Source organism: Peromyscus californicus, unplaced genomic scaffold (assembly GCF_007827085.1).
Source record: "Peromyscus californicus insignis strain IS unplaced genomic scaffold, ASM782708v3 Scaffold_21__1_contigs__length_65335640, whole genome shotgun sequence".
Taxonomy (NCBI): Eukaryota; Metazoa; Chordata; class Mammalia; order Rodentia; family Cricetidae; genus Peromyscus; species Peromyscus californicus.
The window spans coordinates 16,743,094-16,757,273 of record NW_026294514.1 but is presented as its reverse complement, the minus strand read 5'-3'; the positions used below and the strand labels follow the sequence as shown (position 1 = coordinate 16,757,273).

Sequence of the window (14,180 nt, the reverse complement as noted above, 5' to 3'; positions counted from 1 at the left end):
AACCCTGTCTTGAAAAAAAAAAAAAAAGATTCTGTATGGGGAGATGACCCTGTATCTCCAGGGGGGCCTACCAGAACCAAAGGGTCTTTATAAGAGCAAGCCATATGGGTCAGAGTCAGAGAGAGCCTGGAAGATCTCACGCTGCTGGCTGTGAAGATGAAAACAGAAGGCCCATGAAGAAAGGCTGTAGATTACCCCTGCTGCCTCTGGGAACAGTGTGATGTTTTTTTTTTTTTTAGATTTATTTATTTATTATGTGTGCAGCATGTATGCCTGCAGGTCAGAAGAGAGCACCAGATCTTATTACAGATGGTTGTGAGCCACCATGTGGGTGCTGGGAATTGAACTCAGGACCTCTGGAAGAGCAGTCAGTGCTCTTAACCTCTGAGCCATCTCTCCGGCCCAACAGTGTGATCTTAATATCTTTGTTGTTGTTTGTTTTGAGATAGAGTGTAGCCAGGAACTAGCTGTTGTGTAGACTGGGATAGCCTCCTTCCAAGTGCCAGGACTAACCACGTGTATAAGTGGAGCATGTGTGCAGGTCGGAGGTCATCACAGCTGACCTTACTAACCATCTTAATTTTAACCAGGGAAATACTATTTTGGATTTTTGTTTCCAGAATGACGAGATAATAAATTTGTGTTGGATGCTGGGCATAGTGGCACACGCCTTCATTAATCCCAACACTTGGGAGGCAGAGGTAGGCGGATCTCTGTGAGTTCGAGGCCAGCGTGGCCTGCAAATCGAGTTCCAGGTCAGGCAAACCCTGTCTTGGAAAACAAAACAGAAGAAAACACCTCTAGAGCAGACAACCATTTCTCCCTCCCTCCCTCCCTTCTTCCCTCACCCTTCTCCTCTCTTTGAAATAGGGTCTCATGTTGTGGTCTCACTTAGTCGTCCAGGCTGGACTCAAATTCGCAGCAATCCTTAACCTCAGGCTTCCTTCCAAACAGTGGGGTTCCAGGAATGTGCCACATGCCCAACTTCATGCAACATTTCCAATTTGAGTCTAGAAGTAGAGAAAGTGTGAGAAGGACTGTATGCAGGGGAAATCTGCTGCCTTTGGAGATGTGGAGCCATGGGACAACAGCCTGGAAGTGTCTTCTAGGAGCTGAGAGGGATTCTCAGCTGCTAGCCAACAAGACAGCTGTTCAGTATCTGATCTCAAGGGATCGACCGACAATCGGACTCAGAGGAGAAGGCAGTCTAACCCACAGGTGGACTTTGCTTTGGGATTCCCAGGTAGCTGCAGGAGGCCAGCCATACTCTTTTGACTCCCAGAAACAGATAATAAATGGGTGTTGCTTTCAAATGTTAAATCTGTGATTTGTTATGGCAGAAATAGTAAATGACATAATTATTAATAATACATTGACATCATGTGCAGGTCATTACAACTGAGATTCTTGCAAAAAATATACTACCCCCATCTAATCATGAAGACAAACAAAAAACACTGGAAAAACCCCAAAGTAAGAGACATTCTACCAAATGAAGAGCAGTAGTCTTCCAGAGTGATGAGGTTAGGAAAGACAGGAAGGACTGAGCAACTGGAACACAGAAAGGATATGAGTGAGAAACTGATGCAATCGGAGAGCAGAGTGCTAGCCACGTTACAAAAACACACCAGTTACTTCTTCCTAGAATCAGAGGGGCCATCCATGTAACTTACAAATTCACCTGCTAGAATTTGTTTTCTTCCAATTGTTTTATTAGTTTTTAACCTGTGTGTGTGTGTCTGTCTGTCTGTCTGTGTGTGTGTACATTGTAGCACACAAGTAGAAATCAGAGGACAATTTTCAGGAATTGGTTCTGTTTCTGCCATTTGGTTTCTGGGGATTAAACTCTGGTCCTCAGGCTTGGTGGCAGGTGCCTTTACCTGCTGAGCCATCTTGCTGGTCCTTCCAACTGTTAAGATGAGAAAGTGTAGGGGGTGGAGAGATGGCTCAATGGTTAAGAGCACATCCTGCCCTTGCAGAGGGCTCAAGTTTGGTTCCTAGCACCCACACAGGGCAGCTCACAACCACCTGTAACTCCAGGTCCAGGAGATTCTGGTCCCTGAAGGCATCTGCACTCACATGCACACACCCATATCTGTAATTAAAAATAACGTTTGGTTTGAGTTTTCATGACAGGGTTTCTCTGTGTGGCCCAGGCTGGCTTGGAAGTCACTATGTAGGTGAACTTTCTCTGTCCTGCTAGACACCCCCAAATAACCATTCAAAGACTTATTCATTATAAATGCTCGGCTGATAGCTTAAACTTGTTACTAATTGCTCCCCTCCCCCTTTTGGTGTTTTTTGTTTTGTTTTGTTTGGTTTTTTTTGAGACAGGGTTTCTCTGTGTAACAGAGTCCTGGCTGTCTTGGAACTTGCTTCGTAGACCAGGCTGGCCTTGAACTCACATAGATCCTCTTGCCTGTGCCTCCCAAATGCTGGGATTAAAGGCATGCACCATCATTGCCCGGCACATTTACTCTTCTGAATCTATAATATTTCATCACAATTGTTAACACTGTTGAACTATGCCATCTTTTGCTTATTTTGTTTTTTGCAAAAAAGAGTTACTTGTAGTCCAGATTGGCTTCAAACTCACTGTACCGCCAAGGATGGATTTGAACTCCCGATCCTCCGGCTTCTGCCTCCCAAATGCCGAGACAACAGGCACTGTCTTTTGAAGCACACCATCTCTTCCAAAATCAAACTGCCTTGCTGGGCATAGTAGCTGTCTCCATAATCCCAGCGTTTGGCGAGTGGAGGCAGGAGGATGAGTTCGGGGTGATCTTCAGCAACATACAGAGTTTGAAGCCAGCCTGAGCAACATGAAACCAAACCAAACAAGCCTACAAAATAAGATTAAAAAAAAATTAAGCTATGGTAAATGAAAACAGAACTATTAACATACACACACCAGGCAACGTAAGTGTTTCAGCTAGGAATCTCTTTTCAAAACTTTGTTACGTCTATGTGTGTGTGGGTGTGTGTGTGTGTTGACATGTGCCGTGGCATGAATGTGGAGGCCGGAGGGCAGCTTTAAGGGCTCAGCTCTTTTCACCACATGGGTTCTGGGGTGGCCTTTATCCACTAATCCATCTCACCAGGTGTCACAGAAGATCTTACAGCATGTAACAAACACTTGTTTTGAGGAGGAAATTCTTTTGCTGGGCCTAATGGAGCACACCTTTTTAAACTGCAGCACTCAGGAGACAGAGGCAGGCAGATCTCTGTGAGTTCGAGGCCAGCCTGGTCTACATAGTTGCTGTGGAATAATCCTTCTGTACCCTGTGAAGATGTGTTTTTGCTCTCATTGTTAACAAAAAGCTGATTGGCCAAGGGCTTCAAGAGAAACCGTCTTAAAAACAAAACAAAACAAAACAAAACAAAAAATATTAATGAGTATAATCCAAAAGTGAAAATTAGGGCAATTAATACATTTGTAAAGGATTTCTAAAAAGATGTACTTGTTTATTTCTCATGTGTAAGAGTGTTTTTCCTGCAAGTATGCATGTGTACCACTAGTGTGAAATGCTCTCAGAGGCCAGGAGAAGCCTCAGAGCCTCTGGAACTGGAGTTAGACTCCGAACTATCACGTGGTGCCGGTGACTGAAACTGGATCCTCCTAACCCCTCACTGAGCTGTCTCTCCAGCCCCTGATGACTGCTTTCTGCTTCTACTTCAAAGTAAAAAGTTAGTGTGTATTGTATAAGAAATGTATGCATGCTCTCTGTCCTTGTTTGCTGACACAAAGCTTCTAAACCTCCCCCCCACACACACACAATTTTCTAGATGACAGATGTAGGTGCCTTCTGTTCTAGTATTTGACCATTATCTCTGGTCCCTCAGAGTTCTGAAAGCTCTTGGAATTCCTGGGTCAAAAGAGTATCTTTCCAATGAGTGACCCTTGACCTGCCCCCAATCACCTTAGGGATGAGTCGTGACCAGAGAGACCAGACCTTGGTCAGAGGCCTGAAACCTTCATTGCCGACCCCGTGGCCCCAGAGAAGGAAAAGGGTCAGGAGACGGAATTAATAATTAAGCATGTCTACGTGACTGACCCTCCATCAGTCCGCCACACGCCCGGGTATGGAAGCTTCCAGGGTGGAGAAAACACCGGAGCTCAGAGGGTGGTACGCCTCTCCAGCCCCTCCTGCTCATCCATTCGGCTGACCCTGGGTGAGAGTCCTCATGATAAACCAGGACTGTTCCTGTTTGTATAAGCAGGTCTAGCAAATCATCAAACTAGAAGTTGTGGTACTCCTGACTTTGTGGCTACGTGGGATATAAGTGTGGGTCGCCTGGGACCTGATGCTTGGGACTAGTGCCTGGAGTGAGGGTTGTCTTATGGAACTGAGCCACTAAACCTGTGGGATCGGATGACAACTTGTGCTAACTGCTGTCACAGTGTCACTTCTGAGCAACTGTACGACACCCCAGTACATCCAGAGAGCTGGGAGGATTGGTTGAAGTGAGGAAACCTGTCCAGAACATGCTTACCTGTTGTTATGCTTGTTGTTTTTTTTTTTTTTTTTTTTTTCGAGACAGGGTTTCTCTGTGTAGCTTTGCTCCTTTCCTGGAACTCGCTGTGTAGACCAGGCTGGCCTCGAACTCACAGAGATCCAACTGTTTCTGCCTCCCACGTGCTGGGATTAAAGGCTTGCACCACCATCGCCGGGCTGTTATTCTTGGTTTGTTCTCTCACCCCCACCCCAACCACAAACTCTGGGTCTTCTTCTAATGTCCAGGTGGACTTCAAACTCTGGGGCTCTTGTGATCTGCTGCCTCCATATCCAGGAGTTGGGACTGCAGACCGACAGACAGACACATGCGTCACTGTGAATAGCAGTGTCAGCAAATAGAACTATAAATACACAAAACCCTCTCTCACTGCTAGGGAGAGGGAGAGAATGACAGACAGAGAGACAGAGAGAAAAATCCCAAGATGGGCTGGGTGGCGGCGCACGCCTTTAATCCCAGCATGTGGGAGGCAGAAACAGTTGGATCTCTGTGAGTTTGAGGGCTGCTTGGTCTATAGAAGGAGTTCCAGGATAGCCAGGGCAGTTATACAGAGAAACCTGTCTTAAAAAAAACCAAAAACCAGCCGGGCAGTGGTGGTGCACGCCTTTAATCCCAGCACTCGGGAGGCAGAGGCAGACGGATCTCTGTGAATTCGAGGCCAGCCTGGGCTACAGAGTGAGTTCCAGGAAAGGCTCCAAAGCTACACAGAGAAACCCTGTCTCAAAAAACCAAAAAAAACCAAAAAACAAAAACAAAAACCCCTAAACAAACAAAAACCAAAAACCAAACCAAAACACACCCCCCCCCCACACACACACACCCCAACCAACAAGCAAACAAACAAAAACAGAGAAGAATCTTTCACTTTTTCTTGTTGCTTTTGTTGGGAAGCCAGGCTTCTTTCCCAACACCCACATGTCGGCTTACAATTGCTAATAACTCCAGCCTGGGGATCCAGAGCCCTTGTCTGGCCTCTGAGGGTACCAGCATTTACATACAAAACACAAATTTATCTTTAAAGAATCTTACATTTTTCTCATCTCAGCTAAGATAGTTCTAGAAGCAAAAGATAATAGCAGCATACTATTCCAGCAAAAAATGAAGATTCCATATTGAAATGCGTATTAACTTTATGTATTTATGTATACATACATATGCATTTGATCTGAGGGAAACAGAAACTCGCTTCTAACAGGAAAGAAAGAAAAAAAAAGATGGCCTGGGAGAATAGTTACATGGTGTTTCTTAGAATGGCATCTTGTATTTTCCTCCAATTCTACTTATCTCTCCCCACTCCCCAGTCCCACATGGTCAGGAACACAGGCCTGCCTCAGACTCTGTTTAACTGAGGATGTCCTTGAACTTCTGATCTTCCTAGGTGCTGGGTTTGTAGGTGTATGCTGCTACGTCCTGTTTATCCAGTGCTGGGGACCGAACCCAGGGCTTCCTGAATGCTAGGCAAACATGTCACCAACAGAACTACATCCTCAGCCCTCCTCATTTTGACATGGAATTGCACTACGTTGCTTAAGCTGGTCTTGAACTCCTGAACTCACAGGAGCGGCCTGCCTCAGCCTCTGTGGTCTGGGATATATGTGTGCACTGCCACACTTGGCTCTGAACCATTGTCTTAGTTTATCTCTTACTTATGACAACATATCTTACCATTAGCAACTATTGTATAAAGTGCTCAGACTCATTGCTCTTCAGTTTATTTATTTTTATTTTATGAGTATGGATGTTTTGCCTAGATGTATGTCTGTGTACTACATGCATGCCTGGTACCCACAGAGGCCAGAAGAGGGTGTTGTGGATCCCTTGGAACTGGAGTTACAGAGAGTTGTGAGCCACTATGTGGGGGCTGGGAATTGAATCCAGGTCTTCTGGAAGAGCAGTCAGTGCTCTTAACTGCTAGGCCATCTTTCCAGTCCTGCTCTTAAATTTTAGGTAACGGTTGGGCACAGTGGCACATGTCTATGATTCCAGTATTAGGTTCAATTGGGAGGATTATTGTGATTTTGAGTCCTGCCCTGGTTACATAGTAATTGAGGTCAGCCAGAACCATATACAGAGACGGTCTTGTTTCAAAAACAGAAACAAGGCTGGGCGGTGGTGGCGCAAGCCTTTAATCCCCCAGTATTCGGGAGGCAGAGGCAGGCGGGTCTCTGTGAGTTCAAGGCCAGTCTGGTCTTCAGAGTGAGTTCTAGGACAGGCTCCAAAGCCACACAGAGAAACCCTGTCTTGAAAAAAACAAAAAACAAAACAAAAAACCAAGAAACAAATCAATAAAATGTAAGTAACAGTTCTCCCTCCCTCCTCAATACAGACATAAAGCCTACCACTTGGCTTAAGGCTGGCCTAACGGCCTTCCCTGAGGTTGATGTTAACATCATCCTGGACAGGGCGACAGGATACATCTGGACATCCTCCCACAAACGGAGGTGAGCCATTGTTGCAGCATTTGAAGGACAAATTCTGTCTGTAGTAGATTACATAATTGCTCTTAATGTATTTAAAATAGGCACACGACTTCTGTGAGAATAGAAATGGTTTATGATTATGAGGATAGTTTTTTTCCCAGTTGAAAGATTGGTGTCCCCCACTCCCCACCCCAAAGATTTAAAATGTTGTATAATGAAACATTCTTATAAATCTTTTGTTAATGTATAGAACCATCTATATTGACAGCGAAACTCGGGGGGAAAAAGGCAAAGTTAACGTTTAAATAAAACTCCATTTATGCCAAATTTTAAAATAAGCTATGTATGGGGCCAGGTGTCGTGTCTTTAATCCCAGCACTCGGGAGGCAGAGGCAGGTGGATCTCTGTGTGTTGGAGGACAGCCTGGTCTACAGAGTGAGATCCAGGACAGCCAGAGCAGTTACACAGAAAAACCCTGTCTAGCATACACACACACACACACACACACAGAAGCTATGTATGATTAGAGCTTGCTGCATGAAAAATGCTGTTTGGGACTGGGGCTATAGCTCAGTTGATAAGTTCTTGTCTAGCAGGCGCGAAGCCCTGGGTTCTATCATCGGTCCTGTATAAACCGGGTGTGTCGGTTCATGCCTGCAATGCCAGGATTCTAGAAGAGGAAGAAAAGGATCAAAAGTTCAAGGCTGGGCTGGAGAGATGGCTCAGAGGTTAAGAACACTGGCTGCTCTTCCAGAGGTCCTGAGTTCAATTCCCAGCAACCACATGGTGGCTCACAACCATCTGTAATGAGATCTGGCTCCCTCTTCTGGCATGCAGGGATACATACAGACAGAACATTGTATACATAATAAATAAATAAATCTTTAAAAAAAAAAAGTTCAAGGCTATCCTTGGCTACAGAGAGTTCTAGGCCATCTTGGGCTGGGGTATGTGAACCCCTGGCTCAAAATCAAAGAAAACAAAAACCCCAACACCTTTTGTTTCTCTCCCCTCTCTCCCCACTCCCTTCTTTCTTTCTTTCTTTCTTACACCCTCTCTTTCGAGCCAAGCATGCTCTTGGACTCGTAGACAAACCTTGTTGAGGGAATCTACTTTCACTGACTAATCACGACCCAGCTGTGTTAGGACTTTCGTTAATTGCCAAATACCTGAAAGAAACAACTGGAAGGGTGGGCAGATTTACTCTGGCTCACGGTCTCAGAGGCTTCTAGGTCACGGTTTGGCAGAGCATCCTGGTAATGGGCAGTTGGGAGTAAAGCTGCTTACCTCCAGGAAACCAGGAAGCAGGAATGCCTAGAAGCGCTGCTGGGGACAAGACACCTCCCTCAAAGGCACACCCTCAGTGGCCCACTTCCTCTAACCAGACCCCACCACTCAATAATGCCATCAGATTATGAATTATCAATGGATCAATCCATTCACAAAGTCAGAGGTCCCTCATGATCTAACCATTTCCCACACGCTTATCAGTTGGCAAATAAGCCCGGTGTCCATGGTAGGGGGTGGCTTCCACCTTCAAACCACAGCACCCATTTTATTTCTTCTTCCACGAGAGGAGCTGTGCATTGCCAGGTTTTGTGTTCTTTTTTAATGGCTATGCAATGATTCCATGTATCTTGTCTGGCTCCTTTGTGTCTGTGAAGCAGGTGACCTAAATTGCATGGACACACTACACTTTGATGAGATGCTCTAGCCTGGGTGACACGGCCTCATTAGTCAACAAACTTCCCATGGATGTGTTCAGCTTTGCCAGCGACTGTGGGAGCGAGTGGGCGGGGGAGGGCACTTTACAACTAGTAATCCCAAGTTTTCCCTCAGATTCCATCACTCCTGTGGATTTAAATCTAAGTCAAGAATGGGGACCATCTATCTATCTATCTATCTATCTATCTATCTATCTATCTATCTATCTATCTATCTATCATCTATCATCTATTCATCTATCTATCTATCATCTATTTCATCAATATCTATCATCTTTTCATCTATCTATCTATCTATCTATCTATCTATCTATCTATCTATCTGACTATCTATCTATCTATCCATCTGACTATCATCTATCTTGTTCACTGTTTAGGGACAGGAAGATGCTACACATTTCACCCTTAAAAACACAGCAGCCGTGTTTCACTTCACTTTTTTTTGGTCCCAATCTAGAGACACACCCTTACACGTGATATGTTAATACCTTTTATTTTTCCTCCAGTGCTAGGGATCAAACTCTAGGCCTTGGGTATTACGGGTAATGGTCTGCCATGGAACCTCAAAACAGACATAAAGGCACCAGAACAAGAGGGCAAAAGAGTGCCAGCCAGACAGGAGGGCAAGGCTGAGTAAAGCTTGGGCAAATTTTACCTGCTTTTTGTCTTATTTCTTTATATTTTTTAAAATTATAATTTATTTACTTGTATTTTATGTACATTGGTCTTTTACCTGCATGTATGTCTATATGAGGGTGTCAGGTCTTGGAATTACAGACCATGGTGAGCTGCCATGTGGGTGCTGGGAATTGAACTCCGGTCCTTCTGGAAGAGCAGTACTCTTAACTGCTAAGCCATCTCTCCAGGCCCATTTCATTTCTTTCTTATTCTGATTTGGAAGGAATTACCTGTTATTGTGTGGTGGTGGAGGAGGCATGGGAGTGTCACCGTGCAGGTGTGATGGCCTGGGGAGAGCTCTGTGGAGCCTGTTCACGCCAAGGGATCGAACCCAGGTTGCCACACTTGTGCAGTGAGTGTCCTTCTCTGCTGAGCCACCATACACACTGGCCCTCCTGGTTATAAGTCTAAAAAAGAGTCAGACACAGGCTAAAGCCTGTGATCGTAACACTTGGGAGGCTGCGCCTGAAGGGCCGCCAGTTTCCAGGCCAGTCTGGTTTACATAGTAAATTCCAGGCGAGTTTGAGAGCCTGTCTCTGAATAAGCCTGTCTCTGAATAGAGAAAAACAAAGAAGAAAACAAAATGCAAATGTCTGTTAGATCACGTGACACCAAGGAGCTGCAATCCTTACGGAGTAAAGACAAACAGTCTAATTTGAGTCAGGGAAGTTTTTCCTGTCCTCCTGCAGGACAACCTGTTTTGTCTTTCTTCTTCTCCATTGAGCTCCATTCACAGTTCCCTTCTCCCTTTCATCCCAACGAGCGGATTGGCTCCCACATTTCCCCCGCCTTTCTACTCAACTCTGGCCATCTACCAGAAGGACATGCTGAGGAGCGCACAAGTCTACACTTATTAGTGGCTGTGTTCTACAACATCTCTAAATTACTTGTCTGGAACCTGGAATCTATTTTCCCATGGAAATTGTGATTACCTTCCCAGCGGGCCTACAAAAGCTTGTTTGGCCAGGAATACCACAGAAATGAACACTGTCACCTTCCTGCTAACCCCTGCTTATTATCCTGAAGTCTCTAGGGATTTCTCTCCTTACTACAACATTTTAACTAACCATCACTTTGGGGACACTTTTTTTCCCCCCTCCTTACAAATTACAGAAAAGGTTGACTATCATTGCTAATTCTACCTAGATCCAATCTTTAATCTTGCTTTGAAGCTTTTTATTTTTTTTTTTAATTTTTTTATTTTTATTAATGATGTGACTTGTGGTGGAGAATTAGTTTCCTGTCCTCCAATGTCTACAGTTGTGGCTACATTGTCACAGTCTCTGCCTCTGTATTGAAAAGGGCCACAAAGTCTTGGCCTGCTGTCAGCACAGTCACTAATTATCTGGTTCTTGAAGGGTGTCTTCTGGGCTGTGAGGAGACAAGACCAACAACACAAACAGCCCCCTCCTCCAGAACTCTCAAACTCCTTTCTTGACTTTTTAGCATAAAATCAGATCACAATTCTCAGGTCTGGGTGGTCCTGGATAAGGTGTTAGAATTTAGATTATCTAGTTAGTGCCTGTGTGTATTTTGACCATGAATGGGATGTGTGTGTGTGTGTGTGTGTGTGTGTGTGTGTGTGTGTGTGTGTGTGTATGAGAGAGTGAGAGATTCACTAAGTAGTCCTGGCTGTCCTGGAACTATGCAGATTAGGCTGGCCTTGAATTTGAAGAGATCCTCTTGCCTGTCTGCCAAATTGCTGGGATTAAAGGCATGTGCCACCATGCCTAGCTTAAACTTGTATATTATTTTTTCTACAGAAATTTCACACTGAAATAATCTAAATTTATTGTGTCTGCTCTATACAATGTTTATCTGAGACAGTTTCTCAGTTTCTTTTTTCCCCTGTTTACTCCTCTTTGAAAATAGTTGGTTTTTTTTTTTTTTTCTTCAAGAGACAGTTTCTTGCAAGACCCAGTAACCACAATAAAACACAATCTTTGTTTTAGGTAGAAATACTATCAATGGCTGTTTCTAAAATGGGCTTAAAATGAAAAAAAAAAAAAAGTTGTCTATGGTGGTCACCTTAATGGAAAGCTTAGGCACACCACTACCTGCTACTTATTCATATGAGGGGTTTTAGGATCTGCTGCCCAGGCTGGGGTGCAGTGGATACTGAGAGGCACAACCTCACAAGTGCAGGCATGGTGGGGCTGTTGCCACACCAGATCTGTGCGGTGATGCACGTCAGCCAGGGCCGGGCTCAGCACTGTACCGCCCAGGCTCTGTGGTAACTGGAACACTGTGCTCGTAAAGTACGCATCCATCCATTCAAGCAAGGTCTCTGGAACTGCCTGTGTTTGGCCTGGAGTCTGCCCTTAGAAGTGTTCAAATATGCTGGACACGGTGTATGTGTCCATGATCCCAGCACTTCAAAGGCGGAGAGAGGACAAACAGCTATAGACAGTTTGAGGCTAGCCTAGGGTACATGAGACCCCATCTCAAAAAAGAGAAAAACCCAAATAACCCACAAAACAAGCTCCCTCCAAAACAAACAAAACTCTTAGTAAACTTGATTTACTTTAAATCTACAATCTCTAAATGAGATTTTTAAATTAATTTTTTAGTAAGCATACAAAATAATGGGTATTGTTACATTCACACACACACACACACACACACACACATATTACTGCATAAAGGAGAACTTTTAAGGACAGGATATAGTTGTCATTTTCTTAATAACTGCATTATAGTATTCACAATGAAGTACTCAATTTTTACGAAACTAAAACCACTAGTACCAAAAGGTAGATCTAGCAAGATATCATGGTGCATATAATTGTAACACTTCAGAGGCTGAGGCAGAAGGATTATGAATTAAAGACTATTTTGGGCCCGACAGGGAGTTCAAGGCCAGCTTCGACTACAAGGAAAGACCCTTCCTCAAAAATAGGGAGATTAGGGGCTGGAGAGATGACTCAGAGGTTAAGAGCAATGGCTGCTCTTCCAGAGGTCCTGAGTTCAATTTCCAGCATCCACATGGTAACTCACAACCATCTATAATGAGATCTGACACCCTCTTCTGGCATGCATGAATACATGCAGGCAGAACACTATACATAATAAATAAACAAACCTTTAAAGAAAAAAAGAAAAAAAATAGGGAGAATATAGTGGCATATTCCTTTAATTCCAGCACTCAGGAGGCAGAGGCAGGGAGGTCTCTGAATTCAAGGCCAGCCTGGTCTACAGAGTAAGTTCTAGACCAGCCAGGGTAATAGAGTGGGGCAGTCTAAAACTAAACCAAACCAGAACAGTGAATAAAATAACACATACATAAAGTGTCTAGCCAGGTGGTGGTGCATGCAGATCCCAACACTCTGGAGCCAGAGGCACGTGGATCTCTGAATTCGAGGCCAGCCTGGTCTGCAGAGTGAGTTCCAAGACATCCAGGACTACATAGAGAAACTCTGTCTCCAAAAACCAATACAATAAAAAAACAGAAATGAAGTGTCTAGAAAGGCTCCCAAGGTCTAGCAAGTACTCAGCAATATCAGCTAAATTTGAGTAGAGGATTTCACTGGGGGAAAACTAGGGTTCTTAAATTATTATTAACTATATTAGCACTCAGTTCCAAAGAGTCAGACATGGCATCGGAATGATTTTAACTGTCAACCTAAACAAATCCTGGGCTGGTAAGATGGCTCACCGGGTAAAGTCTCCTACTGATCATCAGACTTGATGATCTGAGTTTGATCCCTGAGACCCATGTGGTGGAAAGAGAGAACCGACTCCCACAGGCTGTCTTCTGACTCCCACATGTGGTACCCGAGTGCCTCTCCACACACTAAATGTAACAAGTCTTCACAATTCAATTCTCCAAAAGTAAATTTCCTGGGATTTCTTCCTTCTTGGTTGAACTGTAATCCCCCAAATTTTGGCTAGCTGGGATGATGGAGTAAACATGGGTTATGCCAATGTACAGGGAACACCTGGGGCACAGAAAAGCAATGAAATCCTAAAGACATGCACTACAGCCTCTGCTGGTCATGCAAACAAGTCTCTTCGGTGACAAGAGGGATGTTTAATGCAAAGGCTGCTTCAGCTCTCGAAACACTGAGATCATTGTCTATACAAAGTTAAGGCACACAGAAGGGAAAACTCGCTGCCGGCAAACATGCTTTCCAACTCCAGTAGTGGTCTCAGTTACAGAAACTTAACTCTCTTGGAACGACCACTGTGCTTTATGTCCACGTGTTAAAGAACAAATACTGGGCTAGGTGATGTGGTGTGTGACTAATACTACTAGCACTTGAGAGGCAGAAGGATGGCTGTGAGTTCCATGCTAGCCTGAACTACATACTGAGTTCAGGGCCAGCGTGAGTTATATAGCAGGATCCTATCTCAAAACAAACCAAAGCAAAACAAACAACAAAATTGTAAATAAAGCACAACTTCACAAGTAAGGTTTCTAAGGTGTGGGGAAACCGGTTAATTTGAATGCCTATAGATTTTCCTATCAAAGAAGGAGGTAAAACTCACAGAAGGTATTATATGCAAATTTAGATAATAAAGCTCCACAGATAAATAGTATATGAATTCATCTTAAAGTTATAACTCAGAAACAGGCATTTTAAACTGGAGTTATCAGTTACTCCTAAATGATTTGTAATGAATTTTAAATGGAAATTCCTTATTCCCTTTGAACATATGAAAAGCCTAGCCATTTCCTACTGAACTTCTAATGCCTCTGCAAGTAATTCACCACAGCTCTCCAGGAGTAAATGCCAGTGGGAAGCACCTGATGTCTGTCACCTCTGCACAGTACAGTTTAACTTTGATCCTGTTTATTTGCTAAAATCTGCTCTAAAAAAAAAAAAAAAAAAAAAAAAAAAAA

At 43.9% G+C, this 14,180-nt stretch overlaps 1 long non-coding RNA gene across 3 annotated transcripts in view; it reads right to left on the bottom strand.

The window, feature by feature from the left end:
* LOC128117595 (uncharacterized) overlaps window positions 1-14,180 on the bottom strand; it is a 30,486-nt gene that overhangs the window by 14,472 nt on the left and 1,834 nt on the right. The window contains exons 1-2 of one of the 3 annotated variants that reach the window (XR_008220845.1): window positions 9,568-14,180; window positions 1-7,047 (exon numbers count right to left, since the gene is read on the bottom strand). The exon at window positions 1-7,047 is cut by the window's left edge and continues 14,472 nt beyond it. This is a non-coding gene — a long non-coding RNA (uncharacterized LOC128117595). The other 2 variants (XR_008220844.1, XR_008220843.1) reach the window with 2 other exon arrangements.